Here is a 13,785-nt window from a genome sequence, read left to right as displayed (position 1 = left end):
AGCAATGCTAAGTTGAGAAGCGCCGGTTATTTTGCCTATTGTACTAACAAGGTCTCTATTACCACTTTATTCCTTACAGATCCAAAAAGAGTAAGCTAGTTTGACTTCATTAGAACCAGATGTTTTCTTCGTGTATTGGATAATTGACATGATAGTATAGTTTTGTAAGAACAGCGTGTTCTGTTGCCATTAGTTAAAAGATTATCATAATGGATTTTCAAATAGATCAACTTGGGACTCTGCAGATTCTAATAAAAGAACCAAAACACTTCACATTAGCAAAAACACCACTATGTCCCCTCGATCTGGCATCTAGCGCATTGTACAAGCTGTCTGAGAATATCTTTAAACTTAATAGACCTCTATCTAATCAAAGAGGGCTTCCCAGGTGGCTCAGCAGTAGAGAATCCGCCTGCCAATGCCAGAGATATGGGTTCGATCCCTGAATCGGGAAGATCCCCTGGAGAAGGAAATGGCAACCCACTCTAGTATTCTTGCTTGGGAAATCCCATGGACAGAAGAGTCTGGTGAGCTACAGTCCATCAGGTCAAAAGAGTCGGACACGACTCAGTGACTGAACAGCAACAACATCCATCAGAGAACTTCTGTAGGTAGGTTGGTTTTACACGTTAGAGGAGATACAGGGATGACATAGAGTCTTGGTCTTCAATATGCTCAGAATAGAATAGAGTTGTCCCTGGTTAATTTCTATAGCTTTCTAAACAGATTTTTCAAAGAAATCATTCTTGTTTATTTGTTCGTTTGTTCACCAAAGAGATAACTATCAAGTGTCTTTTATGTACCAAGCATTGTTCTGATGTCACAGGGTGCAAACATTTAAAAATCACTGCCCCTCCTCTCCCCATGGAGTCACTGCGTGGGAGTCATCCCTCCAGCATTAGATCATGATGACCCCTGGGAAATGTTGTCCAACAGCACCAGAGTCCGTGACTCCCTTCCCCCTCCCCTTATTCATCAGCTTAGGATCTGATGGACGAATGCCTTCCAAGCTGAAAAAGCATGATTTCTATCAACATTTGCCATATATAATATATAATATATTATAATATATATAGTAATTATATTATATATTATATATTATAATATAATATATATAATATATTTTATTATATATATTATATATTATATTATATATAATATATGTAATATAATATATCCCTCAGTAGTACACAGCACTGTTTGGACCATCCTGCTCCAGGTGGTCCAGATACTCTTGAACAATGGAAGGAGATAGTGTCAAGAGATTGTACTTTTCAAATTTATTAGTGTGTATACATATATATATTTAAAACATTAAAAATATTCAGCCTCCGTGTACCCTACAGCATGCTCACCATTACAAGTCTAGTCCCCATCCTCACCACCCAGTTGACTCCCTTTACCCATTTACCCTCCCCCACCTCCCTTTCAAGAGATTATCCTTTATAAACCTGGAATCACTATATCTTTCATACTTATCTTGCATTTGGAAAGAGGGCCAGGAAGACTTTGTTTCCTATGTTTTACCACGCTCTAAAGTTCAGCGCCTGTAGACCGAGCGTCCTTGTGTAAGGGCGTTTTCATCCTGAACTGAAGAGCCAGAGAAGTTGTGTTATGTCCCAGCAAGACACCTGTATTCTCTGTTCACTGCTCCAGGGAGTGGAAGTCCAGAAATACTGTGCTGTTCAAGTGTGCTATTGTCAGTTTATAGTACTGATTCTATTAATGGTGTTGGATCCTTTTCTGCCAGTCTCCTGGAGTTTGGTTAGGATTATGGTCATTGTAAACAGCAGTTCTTCTTTTTTTTCTGTGCTGCATTTGATGACTATAAAGGAGAGGAGTGGTTCTTGGGCATTAATGGCCCACGAGTATAGTACAATCACTGTTCCCTCCAGTGTGGTCTCCAGGTGTGGTCCCAAAGGAATACTTTTCAACAAAGGTTTTAATAGTCTGTATTTTTCTTTTGTTGATTTAAAATGTGTCTTACTTTTTTTATTTAATAGTGGATGAGAGTTCTGAAGAGGACTCTTTAAGCAGGTAGGATTTGACGGGTTTTTAACAATTGTGTGTGTTGCTAGAAGAACACACGGAGAAGAGAAGCTAACGTTTGTTGAGTGTTCTACTCTGGGTTAGACACTGCATTATGTGCTTAACATTTGTGACCTCACAGAGTCATCAGAGCAGCTTTGTAAAGTATCTGTGTCCTACTTTTACTTAATTAGGCAGCTGTGGTTCGGGGAGGTTGATGAATTGACCCATGATTCCATGGTTAAAATGAGTTGACCTGTGATTTGACAGCGGGCCTGCCTGGCTCCAACATCCACTCTCGTGTCCCACAGCAAAGATTGAGAAATATCGTGTAGCATATAAGTGAAACATATAAATTAGTTCTTTGACTTGTGTCCATTTTAAGTTTTAGACATTGCGGGGACCTCCTGTACTCCCTTTACAGTAAAGGGGAGGAATGGGGCCTTCTCCATAAGTGATTTCCCTGCTGAAGGACCAAGACTGCCATTTTTGATGGACACAGATTAGTCTCTGAACCAGAGACAGACAATGGAGAAGGAACAGCATATCCTTCTGCTTTAAGTCATCAGGTTTATTTATTCCAGTTTGGGCAAACAAAAGTTATGTCGGTCCATCAATTAGATTTTCAGTTCAGCTATTAGGACTTGGTGAAAACATACGGTTTTCAGGCTCTGCCAATATATTGGCTGTCAGTCTTTGTTATGGAAACTAAGAATGAGTCTTACCTAGATATGTCATAGGTTGGGAGAGATGGAAGCAGAAATAGGTAACTAAAATCTTTTTTGGAGACCTCCCTGGGGGTGCAGTGGTTAAGATTGTTAATAAAACGTCTCCTTCCAATGCAGGTGGTGTGGGTTCAATCTCTGGTCAGAGGAGCTAAGATCCCACATGCGTTGGGGTCAAAAAGCCAAAACATAAAACAGAAGCAACATGGCAACAAATTCAATAAAGACTTTAAAAATGGTCCATATCAAAATATCTTAAAAAAAAAAAAACTTTTAAAACAGAGGCCAAATTTTAATTATGTCAAGAAACTTTGTTTACTACATAGATAGCCCAACTTTCACTTGCTTTTTTTTTTCATTTAAAGAAATGAACTCACTCATTTTTGTTGTATGTTTATGCTCTAAAGGTTTTCCAACAAACCTGATGTTGATTCATGGCTTACATCAGATGATGAAGTCTAGATTTTGAAACCAAGGTAAAGTGCACTCTTGTGAAATTAGTTTTTGTGCTCTGAATTTAGTTTCATGTAGTATTTACTCTTAAATTCAGCAGTGGTGTCCCTCTCACTGTTTTATGTTTGTAATGAAAAGTTCTTCAGAGCAAACTATTTTATAAAAATATGACTAGCTGATTTTTTTATTTTTAACTTTGGTAAATACTGAAGGTGGGGTGAAGAGAACAATGGGCTGGAAAATACAGAGTGACAGGAAAATTTTATTGGGAAAAGCTTTCCCACAATGAAGGAAATATGAATTTTGGTCAAGGATAAAGAGTCTTACTGTGAATTTTAAACCGTAAGGACATGACTTTTGCAATACTCATAGTGATATCTTTAGTGGATATAATTACTTATTTTACTGATCGTGGAGTCTTCCTGGAGCCTTTCAGTTCCAAAACTATATAGCATATATCATCCAGTTTCCCCCCACTACCCCCACCCCTGGACACTTTATTTTGGTTTCTTAGAGTTGTTAGGAGGGTCTTTTTTTTTAATTTTTCTTTCTCTGTTTCGGTCTTGGCTCTGCATTAAGACTAAAAGTTGAAATTATGGAGATTTAGAAATTAAAATTCTGTTTCTCAAAATCCATATTATAAAGGGATTACACTGTGTTTTCTCAAGCATTCCATTAAGAGTATATTCACAACTCTTCATCTCACTGAAGAATACATGTCTTGCCTAAAATAATAACCAGCTATGGAAGCAGAGACTTTTAATAACCGTAATATAAAACTTACAACTTGAGATTTTTTTTCTATTGTAGTTTTAAAAAAAACCTACTCCGAATCCTTGTGTCACATTCTAAAACTTCAGATTTCAGACATTTTGTATTATTGTGGCTTAAGTATTCATCTTATAGCCCCTGTATCAGTGTAAGCTAGTGGAGTTCAGGAAACAATTGTGCGCCTCCTGGAGCATGTAGCATAGATCTTGAGTGTAAGAACCGTGTTAACAGGTTTTGAATGTGAATAAATGAAGAGACAAATGGTATCCTATATAATGTTACAGGTAATATAGTTCAGTTGAGTTATGTCGAGGAAGGAGGTTCTACATAACAAGGAAATAAATAAGAAATACATGAAAAGTCAAAGGTTATAGTATTTTTTTTCAGTGTCCGCCAATTGTGAGATGAGAATTTTAGGTTAAAATTTTTGACCTTTTTAGCCCCATCTTGTGTTCCATTAAATGTTTCTGTTCAAGCCATACATTCTCCTCAGAATTTTGATTAGCAGTTCTTTTTCCCAGTGAATAGTTAGGAATATTTCTTTATCAATTTTTCTCTCTCTCAAGTAATACGTTACAACATTCAGGTAGTGATAGATGACGATGTGTAGCCAATCAAATGACATTTTTTATAGTGGCAAAATTAAACTCTAATACGGTAGTATTTATAAACAAAAAGTTTTAGAGTAATACAGATCACTATATTAGGGATATATTATGAACAAAAGCCTCTGTCTTAAATATATGTTTTATATACAATGTATGTTGATATTTTCATAAAATTTGAAGAGCAATATAAATGCATAATTTATATATTAATAAAAACATATAAAACAGAGGCTTTGTTCATAGTATATACTTAAGGATACTGATATATTACTGATATATTGTATATAAATTTTAAATGTATGTGTTTTTCCACAAACCTTATTATACTTATTTTTTTTTTCCTTAAGCTTATACTTGACTAGGAATGTCTCTCTCCTTTCTTTTCCTCCCTCGCCTTTTTTTTTGTTTTTTACTGTTAACTGAAGTTTTTCTTGCAGAATACTTTTCTTCAGTGTCTGTTCTTTCAGTCCATCTCTCTCTGCCTCTATTGTGAACATGTTTGATTATGGCTTTCTTTTTAGTGTGTTTGTAGCTTTCGTTCATGATCATTTACCTACAGGTTTACTCTTGTTTTTTTTTCCCCTTTTTCTTTGAAGGAGCTGAATTGAAACAATCATTTATCTTTAGCTGTTTAACAAACAGAATAGAAGTAGCTTGTCCTGTTTGCACTTGTAACCCATCTAAATAAGGTTGTACTAAAATCTAAACGTTCATATTTCCCTTCCCAAGTGATAATTCATGCATATAGAAATCACGCAAGCAAATTTCAAAATATAGCAATTACTTTAAATGTCTTAGTTTTTCAATCGTACTCTAAACTACCAGGGATAAATTTTTTTTCTAGAACATTTTGGTAGAGAACATAATCTAGTGGGTGTCATAGTATTTGTATAGCAATTAGGGGTAAGGAGAGGAACATCTGGGGCTTCTGATGTCATCTGTCATAATGCTTACCCCATGAGAAGGTCAGTCAGTGGCAGAACTGGGATGTGAATCCACATCTGAATGACTCCAGAGCCTGTGCTCTTTGTGTTAGATCATAGAGTAATGGGGGAGGTTATTATTCTTTTATTCAAGGTGATACTTGTTATTCTTCAAGCTCTTATTTTCTTCTCCAGCATGTCCCAAAACCAAACTTAGCAAAGCTAATGAAGGCTTGTCAGCAATCCAAGAGAAACAGTAAGTTATTTGAAGACTGTCCTCCCGGTGTTATTCACTGATTTGAAATTACACAGGTTCTCATGTTCTCTTCCCTGTTTCCACTGTATTAGAAGCAAAATGTGGCATTGTGAGACAAGAGAGTGCCACCTCCTCTGAGAACAATGATTCTGACAGTGAAATTGAAGATGTGGTTGAAACCTTTCCCAAACCATCACCCCGGTTTGAGGGCTCCTCTCATCCTGCCTTCCCAAGGCCTGATCCTCTTCCAAAACCACTCGAGACTCTAGCAGGCCTTGGTCCTGCAAAGGTAAGTTGTTTTGTTTTTAACTGTTTCTCCCCCTGTACTTTTTCACATACCATTCCCTTGATACTTATGATGACAAAAAGGATTACACCGTGGAAATGGAAGGCTTCAAAGTCACGATACAAAACGATGTGATGATAAGAGCAATATATCTGCATGATTCAGATTTATAAGTGTTGGCATACATTATGAAAGAAAAGAATTACAAAGCAATTAGGAAAAACAGCTAGATGAATATGAAGGTGGGGAGGGCGATGAAGGGGAAGAATTCATTTAAGAAGGATAAGATGAATATGAGACGGAATGAAGGTCCAGATGAAACAGATTATTTTACAAACACAACAGAAATGGTGGGGGTAAGTCAGACGAGGTACTCTGTGTTATAAATATGAGATAAGTTATTTCAAATTCAACTTAGGAGAAAGTGAGATCGTGAAAACTCAATACTTACACTCTTCGGAATGACATATAGCTGATTTTTATGAAGAACTGAAAGAAAATTTGATTCTTAGCTTTTTTGGTGGTTGTTTTTGAGGTTGGTGGTTGTTTTTGTTTTTTTCTTTAATTGAAGTGTAGTCATTGACAATACTGTGTTAGTTTCAGGTGTATAGCAATGTGACTTGGTTACACTTGTATATGTATATATCTATGTTGAATATAGTTCCCTGTGGAAGTTCATTTCAATTTGAAGTGATTTCTCTTTTTAAAAAAATTCTCACTTTGAAATTAATGAAGTGATGTCTTCTATTTAATCTAGGAAAACTTTCATTCATAGGCAATTCTAGATGAGCTCTGCTTTAGGCCTTAGCAGATATATTATGAATTAAGAATTTGTGGCCCTTCTGTTTCTTGTGGTTACTAACTTACTGTTTGATACATACTTAATGTACTTAACTAATTTATCTTACTGTTTGGTATAATCTTGGTGGAGGTTTTGGATCTTTTTGAAAATAAAGAGGAAATAAATAAGCATTTTATCTTATCTTTTACTAAAATTTTTATTAGAATTATAATTTATAATTATATAAATGAGATTCTTAAACTCTCTTCATGACGTGAGAAAATTTTAAGCTGCAACAACCTGAAAGAAAAAATGTAGAACTATATTTTTTCCTCTGGAGAGACTCTGATTTCTTTTTTCCGAATGTCAGCAAATAATGGGTAATTACATACATTAAATGAATGAAATCACAATTTATGCTTTTTTTCTTATATAGACTACTTGTTATTATAAAATCATAAGGAAAGAAAAATTACAACCAGAGTTTATAAAATTATCTGTGGAAGATATTTTTTCTTTTAAAAATATCTCTAGCAACATGTACATTCCATGTTATTTTTAAGAAACTTTATTAATTTCAGTATTTATAGGTGTTAAATTACCATGTCAATTCTTTGTTATACATGTGAAACTAACATGTAAATTCTTCCATAACGAAAAGTTAGTCATTGTGGTTACTTGATTTTTTTAGTTTGTTTTTTCTTTCCCGATGTGAATATTGAATCCTGCTTGATAATCATAGATGTATTGGAAAACTTTTAATCTCCAACTTGGATAATCATAGTTCTACTACTTTTTTTATATCTAGATTGTTCCTTCAATCTTTATCTGCCATTGCAGAAGGCATAGATAGAAAATTAGAGCTGTTAGTGTGCTGTTTACAGGGAAAAAAGAAAACGATGAAATTTTCAAATGGGGTTTTTAGAAAATGTATTTATTTTTTAGCTGAAGGATAATCACTTTACAGAATTTTGTTGTTTTCTGTCAAACGTCAACAAGAATCAGCCACAGGTACACCCATGTCCCTTCCCTCCCGAACCTTCCTCCCATCTCCCTCCCCATCCCACCCTTCTAGATTGTCACAGAGTCCCTGTCTGAGCTCCCTGAGTCATACAGCAAATTCCCATTGGCTATCTATTTTACAGATGGAATTGTAACTTTCCATGTTAACTCTTTCCATCTATACCACCCTTTCCCTCCTCCCCTCCCCCCATGTCCGTAAGTCTGTTCTCTATGTTTGTTTCTCCATTGCTGCCCTGCAAATAAATTCATCAGTACCTTTGTAGATTCAGAATCTTTGTAGATTCCATATATATGCAAATAGTATTTGATATTTATATTTCTCTTTCTGACTTGCTTCACTCCGGACAATAGGCTCCAGGTTCATCAACCTCATTAGAACTGACTCAAATGCGTTCCTCTTTATGGCTGAGTAATATTCCATTGTATATATTGTTCTAGTTCTGTGAAAAATGCCATTGGTAATGTGATAGTGATCACACTGAATCTGTAGATTGCACTTGGTAGTATAGTCATTTTCACACTATTGATTCTTCCTACTCAGGAATATGGAATATCTCTCCACCTGTTTATGTCATCTTTCTTTTCTTTCCTCAGTGTCTTAGAATTTTCCATATATAGGTCTTTTGTCTCCTTAGGTAGGTTTATTACTAGATATTTTATTCTTTTTGTTGCAGTGGTGAATGGGATTGGCTCCTTAATTTCACTTTCTGATTTTTCATTGTTAGTATATAGGAACTCAAGTGATTTCTGTGTATTGACCTTGTATCATACAACTTCGCTAAATTCACTGTTTAGCTCTAGTAATTTTCTGATAGTTTCTTTTGGGTTTTCTATGTGTAGTATCATGTCATTTGCAAAAGTGAGAGTTTTACTTTTTCTTTTCAGATCTGGATTCCTTTTATTTCTTTTTCTTCTCTGATTGCCATAGCTGGGACTTTCAAAACCATGCTGAATAATCATGGTGAGAAGGAACACCCTTGTCTTGTTCCTGATCTTAGAGGGAATGCTTTTTGTTTTTCCCCATTGAGAATAATGTTTGCTGTGGGTTTATCCTATATGGCTTTTACTATGTTGATGTAGGTTCCTTCTGTGTCCATTTTTTGAAGCGTTTTTGTCATAAACAGGTGCTAAATTGTGTCAAAGGCTTTTTCTGCCTCTATTGAGATGATCATATGGTTCTTATCTTTCAATTTGTTAACATGGTGTATCACATTGAAATTGACTTGTGTATATTGAAGAATCCTTGCATCCCTGGCATAAACCCGGCTTGATCATGGTGTATGAGCTATTGAATGTGTTGTTGAATTGTGTTTGCTAGAATTCTGTTGAGGATTTTTGCATTTGTGTTTGTCAGCGATATTGGCCTGTAATTTTCTTTTTTGTGTTGTCTCTGCCTGGTTTTGGTATCAAGGTGATAGTGGCCTCATAGAATGAGTTTGGAAGTGTTCCTCTGCAATTTTTTGGAAGAGTTTCAGAAAAATAGGCATTAGCTCTTCTCTATATGTTTGATAAAATTCCCCTGTGAAGCCATCTGGCCCTGGGCTTTTGTTTTTGGGAGATTTTGGATCACACTTTCAGTTTCAGTGTTTGAAACTGGCTTGTTTGTAATTTTTATTTCTCCCTGATTCAGTCTTGGGAGGTTGAACTTTTCTAAGAATCTGTCCATTTCCTCTCGGTTGTCCCTTTTATTAGCATATTGTTGCTTATAACATTCTCTTATGATCCTTTTCATTTCTGTGTTGTCTGTTGTAACCTCTCCTTTTTCATTTCTAATCTTGTCAATTTGATTTTTCTTCCTTTTGTTCTTGATGAGTCTGGATAGTGGTTTGTCCATTTTGCTTATCTTCTCAAAGAACCAGTATTTACTCTGATTAATCTTTGCTATTGTTTCCTTCATTTTCTTTTTCACTTATTTCTGCTCTGATCTGTATGATTTCTTTCCTTCTGCTGACTTTTGGGGGGTTTTGGTTCTTCTTTTTCCAGCTGCTTTAAATGTAGAGTGTTGCCTGTTCAATGCTTTTCTTGTCTCTTGAGGTAGGATTGTGCTGCTATGAACCTCCCTCTTAGAAGTGCTTTTGCTGAATCCCATAGGTTTTGGGTGGTCATGGTTTTGTTGTCATTTGTTTCTAGGAATCTTTTGATTTCCCTTCTTATTTCTTGAGTAACCTTTTCTTTATTTAGTAATGAATTGTTTAATCTCCATGAGTTTGTGTTTTTTGCTGTTTTTCTCCTGTAGTTGATATCTAGTCTCATAGTATTGTGGTCAGAGAAGATACTTGATACATGTTTAACTTTTTTAATTTACTGAGGCTTGATTTGTGGCCCAAGATGTGGTCTATCCTGGAGAATGTTCCATGTGCAATTGAGAACAAACTGTGTTCTTCTGCATTTGGATGGAAAGTACTGAAGATATCGATTAGGTCCATTGGGTCTAATGTTTCACTGAAGTTTTGTGTTTCCTTATTGATTCTCTGTTTTGATGCTCTGTCCATTGGTGTAAGTGGGGTGTTAAAGTCCCCCACTATGACTGTGTTACTGTTGAATTCCCCTCTTATGCCTGTTAGTGTTTGCCTTGTGTATTGAGGTGCTTCTCTGTTGAGGGCATAAATATTTCCAATTGTTATATCTTCTTCTTGGATTGATCCTTTGATCATTATGTAGTGTCCTTCTTTGTCTCTTATAATAGTCTTTATTTTAAAGTCTGTTTTGTGTGAAATAAGGATTGCCACACTGGCTTTCTTTTGGTTACCATTTGAATGGAATATCTTTTTCCATCCATTTACTTTCAGTCTGTATGTGTCTCTAGGTCTGAAGCAGGTTTCTTGTAGGCAGTACATATATAGCTCTTGTTTTTGTATTCATTCAGTTATTCTGTATCTTTTGGTTGGTGCATTGAATCCATTTACATTTAAAGTAATAATCAATATATATGTTCCTGTTGGCATTTTCTAATTGTTTCAGGTTTGTTTTTGTAGGTCTTTCCTTTCTCTTGTGTTTACTGGCTGTAAGTTCCGTTAGTATTTGTTGTAAGGCTGGTTTGGTGGTGCTAAATTCTCTTAACTTTTGCTTGTCTGTAAAGCTTTTGATTTCTCCATCAATTTTGAATGAGATCTTTTCAAATAGGGTTTTCTATTTCTTTCTTACATCATAGTAGTACTTTAAAATGCCTCATAATTCCATCCTCACATAAGCATTTCTCTTCTACAAATTAAAACTTGTCTTTTAAGATCAATTTTAAAACAGAGTCTTCTTGTCGCATCTTGAATTGGAGTTTTACAATTAAACCTTTTCATTAAACTTCAAAATGCTTATTATGGTAATATCACAGAAATGAGTATTTGCTTATATTTGTAAAAGTCTCTTTTTATATCCTTGAAACATGTTGAAATATATAATTGACAATTTTAATCTCATAGTTTTCTTCGCCTGGTATTGTTTTATTTTCGAAAGTTAAGAATTCTGCCTAGGTTTGCATTAATTATGCCAGGTTAGTATCTTTTACAAATAATTATCTTTACAGTATATGCTTTTCCTGAATAAGTTTATCTATTTCTAATTCAAATGCATTTACCCAAATCCTTTCTTCTGAGTCCCTTGCACAGCTCAGAATAATTTAGTACACCCCAAACTGAAGGCATTTTCTCTGAGACTTCCCTCATCCCTGACTCTTTGTAAGCTATCCCTTCATCTGTCCTCCCCATCCCAGTAGACAGCATCACTGAAATGCCACAGCAGGAAAACTCCTGGACTCCAAACTTCCTTGAAATTACTGCCTCCAGTCACTTAGGAAGTTCAGTATTGTCTGCCTGCTTCTCATTTTTCATATCTTATCACCATAACTCACTTTCTCACCTATAATCTTTAAATATTCTTTTCTAGTTTTGCTACCCTGATGTTCTTTTTTATGTTGCTGCCAGAGTAATTGTTCTAAAACATACTTGTCAATCTTTTCATTCCTCCTGGCTCAGTAGTTTGTTTTAGAATGACTGTTACCATTTTTATTTGGCTTCCTTTAAAGCCAAATTGGCTTTTTAGTTACAGTTTCATGGACACTTTGGGTTATGTACAGTGTCTAGTGTGCTTGCTGTCCACTCTGGAGCATTTTTTTTTTTAATGCTCTCCTGTAAAATGCTGTCATATTTGCTACTTCCTTCAATCTAAGTCTGAATTTGGCTATAAGGAGTTCATGGTCTGTGTCACAGTCAGCTCCTGGTCTTGTTTTTGCTGACTGTATAAACTTCTCCATCTTTGGCTGCAAACAGTATAATCAACCTGATTTCGGTATTGACCATCTGGTGATGTCCACGTGTAGAGTCTTCTCTTGTGTTGTTGGAAGAGGGTGTTTGCTATGACCAGTGCGTTCTCTTGGCAAAACTCCATTAGCCTTTGCCTTGCTTCATTCTGTACTCCAAGGCCAAATATACAAATAGGGAAAGGAGTACATCAAGGCTGTATATTGTCACCCTGCTTATTTAACTTATATGCAGAGTACATCATGAGAAACTCTGGGCTGGATGAAGCACAGACTGGAATCAAGATTGCTGGGAGAAATACCAATAACATCTGATATGCAAATAACACCACCCTTATAGCAGAAAGCAAAGAAGAACTAAAGAGCCTCTTGATGAAAGTGAAAGAGGAGAGTGAAAAAGTTGGCTTAAAGCTCAACATTCAGAAAACTAAGATCATGGCATCCAGTCCCATCAATTCATGGCAAATAGATGGGAAACAGTGGCTGACTTTATTTTTCTGGGCTCCAAAATCACTTCAGATGGTTATTGCAGCCGTGAAATTAAAAGACGCTTGCTCCTTGGAAGAAAAGTTATGACCAACCTAGACAGCATATTAAGAAGCAGAGACATTACTTTGCCAACAAAAGTCCATCTAGTCAAAGCTACGGTTTTTCCAGTAGTCAAGTACGGATGTGAGAGTTGGACTATAAAGACAGCTGAGCGCCAAAGAATTGATGCTTTTGAACTGTGGTGTTGCAGAAGACTCTTGAGAGTCCCCTGGACTGCAGGGAGATCCAACCAGTCCATCCTAAACGAGATTAGTCCTGGGTGTTCATTGGAAGGACTGATGTTGAAGCTGAAACCCCAATACTTTGGCCACCTGATGCGAAGAGCTAACTCATTAGAAAAGACCCTGATGCTGGGAAAGATTGAAGGTAGAAGGAGAAGGGGACGACAGAGGATGAGATGGTTGGATGGCATCACCAACTCAATGGACATGAGTTTGAGTAAACTTCGGGAGTTGGCAATGGACAGGGAGGCCTGGCGTGCTGCAGTCCAGGGGGTCACAAAGAGTTGGACATGACTGAGTGACTGAACTGAACTGAACTTGCTACTTCCTAGTGCAGTGTAGCCTTTTCCCTTTCATTTGGATAAAAGCATGGCACCAAATAAAATAAAACATATTTCTGATGATTTAATGCCTTTACTTGTTTACTAGATCCCCCTCACTTGAAGGAACAAGATGACACTTGCCTTTTCCTGTTTGAACCTGGTCCTCCAGTTTTGTCTCTCTGTACAGTTGCCAGTAACTGTGATCTAGTTTTCCCCATGACTTGTTAACGTTGTTGCACCCCTCATGTGTGGGTTTGGGCCCCCCTTCCTGGAATCCCCTCACATCCCGGCTCTGCACTCGCTGTCTTCTGAGACACGGCCCTTTGTCACCGCGTTCCTTGAGCCTCGCAGGTACACCTGCCTCCTCTCTCCTTTGTGCCCTTCCTGCGCTCGGTACACTTCAGCTGCAGAGATGGCGAAGGATGCTCTTCTGCTCTTGTTTGTTTTCATGTGTCTCTGCCTCACCTAGACACAGAAGAGAATCACTCTTTTCTTTACATTTCTAACTTCTCCCAGGACAGCGTCTATGATTTCTTAGACCCGGTGATTGTTTGTCGTCTTACTGATGGAGTGAATGACCAAATGA

General features: G+C 36.5%; 1 protein-coding gene and 1 pseudogene across 2 annotated transcripts in view; one reads left to right on the top strand and one right to left on the bottom strand.

Annotated features, from left to right (window-relative positions):
- LOC145530941 (ankyrin repeat domain-containing protein 26-like) overlaps positions 1 to 13,785 on the top strand; it is a 42,308-nt pseudogene that overhangs the window by 11,386 nt on the left and 17,137 nt on the right. The window contains exons 6-9 of the transcript XR_014072107.1: positions 2,004 to 2,037; positions 3,161 to 3,229; positions 5,704 to 5,763; positions 5,853 to 6,053. The product of XR_014072107.1 is annotated as an ankyrin repeat domain-containing protein 26-like (transcript). The remainder of the gene's footprint in view (positions 1 to 2,003; positions 2,038 to 3,160; positions 3,230 to 5,703; positions 5,764 to 5,852; positions 6,054 to 13,785) is intronic.
- LOC145532114 (uncharacterized) overlaps positions 11,734 to 13,785 on the bottom strand; it is a 120,751-nt gene continuing 118,699 nt past the window's right edge. Inside the window, exon 6 of the mRNA XM_081556486.1 lies at positions 11,734 to 12,255. The gene's annotated coding sequence lies outside the window, so the exon portion shown is untranslated. The remainder of the gene's footprint in view (positions 12,256 to 13,785) is intronic.

The sequence above is a fragment of the Giraffa tippelskirchi genome, chromosome 13 (assembly GCF_054371585.1).
Source record: "Giraffa tippelskirchi isolate mGirTip1 chromosome 13, T2T-mGirTip1v1.2.pri, whole genome shotgun sequence".
NCBI lineage: Eukaryota > Metazoa > Chordata > Mammalia > Artiodactyla > Giraffidae > Giraffa > Giraffa tippelskirchi.
Note: the sequence above shows the minus strand (reverse complement) of the source record. Positions and strands in the feature narration are given on the sequence as shown.